This window comes from Chrysochloris asiatica, unplaced genomic scaffold (genome assembly GCF_000296735.1).
Source record: "Chrysochloris asiatica unplaced genomic scaffold, ChrAsi1.0 scaffold00361, whole genome shotgun sequence".
NCBI classification, from domain to species: Eukaryota; Metazoa; Chordata; class Mammalia; order Afrosoricida; family Chrysochloridae; genus Chrysochloris; species Chrysochloris asiatica.
Window position 1 is genome coordinate 762,402 of NW_006408879.1, and position 1,802 is coordinate 764,203.

Here is a 1,802-nt window from a genome sequence, read left to right on the forward strand (position 1 = left end):
TGAACAGTGTATAGGGAAGACCATAGAAAAATTAATGCATTTGAATTATGGTGCTGGATAAGAATATTAAAACATCATCAGCTGTTAGAAGAACAAACCAATCTGTGTTAGAAGAAGTATAGCCAAATTGCTTCTTAGAAGTCAGGAGGAACCAGTCTCTGGAAAAGGACATCATGCTAGGTAAATTGGAGGGTCAGAAAAAATGAGGAAGGACCCCCAACAGGATACTTTGGCACAGTGGCAGCAGCAATGGACTCAAAGTTAACAAAGTGAAGCTAGTGCTGGACCCGGCAGTGTTTCATTCGACTCGACTGCAACTTACAAACAACAACAAGGTCAGTTGATTTTCAGCAAAGAGCCAAAGTGTATTAAAGGGGGCAAAGGTCGTCTCTGCCACAAATGGTGCTGGAACAACTAGAAGTCTATTTGTATAAATGAAGACCCATATCTCAAACCATATACAAAAATTCACTCAAAGTAGATGAAATGTAAAGCCTAGAACTACAAGAGTGAGTAAAAAATTGTCCGTATTCTGGCTGTCGAGTTTATTTTAATCAAATTTTAGAAAAGATAGTTGCATCATTTTTCTCCATAATCTCCTTGATTTTCAATACACTTTGTCCATCTGTCAACAAGCTTTCATATCCCCTTATTTAAAAATGTTTTAGGCTGAACTGTGACCACAAATGCACTGTTGTCTCCACTTCTTCATCACTGATGAAACTTCATCCTCGAAGGACTGCTTTCAGGGAACCAAACCCAAGAAAGTCCGATGTAGCCAGATCAGGACTATAGGGAGGCTTCTTTAACACCTCAAAACAAAGTTTTTGCAGAGTGTCAACAGTGTGGGAAGAGGTGTGTGGATGTACATTGCCATGCAAGATCACAACACCCTTGGATAGCTTGAGATAGTAGAGTATGGAGTGGAAACATCCTCAATCACTGACCCAGAAAAAGTCAAAAGTCAATCCTCAGCTGGAAAATTGATGTTTACAGTTGTCTAGGATTCTCAAAGGCCATTATTGGAACACTATCAGGAAAAATCATGTTTGGTAAGGTGGAGGGTCAAATAAAAATATTTTGGTAAAAAATACCATGTTTGATAAGGTGGAGGGTCAGAGAAAAAGAGGAAGACCCTCAACAAGATGGATTGGCCAAGTGGCAGCATCGAGGGACCCAAGCATGGTAACAGTAGTGAGACTGGCCCAGGATCGGGCAGTGTTTCGTTCTGCTGTGCATAAGGTCACTATGGGCCCGTACCAACTCGATGGCACCTAACAACAACAACATCAGGAAAAATCAGTGAGATACTCACCGAAGAACTGAAGACTAAATTTCAGATTATATGTAGTGGACCCCTATCCAAGAGACTTGTGATCTTGCATGACAGTGCACGTCAGTACACCTCTGCCCACACTGTTCACACTCAGCAAAAACATTCTCCTTTGAAGATGAAATATCACCTCTGATGAAGAAGTGAAGACTGCAGGAATGCAGTGCATTCATGGCTCACAGCTCAGCTAAAATATTTTTTAATAAGGGAGTACAAAAGCTTGTTGACAGATGGACAAAATACATTGAAAAGCAAGGAGATTATGTAGGAAAATGATGTATTTTTCTTTTCTAAAATTTGATTAAAATAAATTCTACAGCCAGAATGCGGATAATTTTTTGCTCATTCTTGTAGTTCTAGGCTTTACATTTAATCTACATTGAGTTAATTTTTGTATATGGTCGAGATTATGTTGAAAAATTGTGTATTTATATTTTCTAAAAGTTGATTAAAACAAATTCTACAGCCA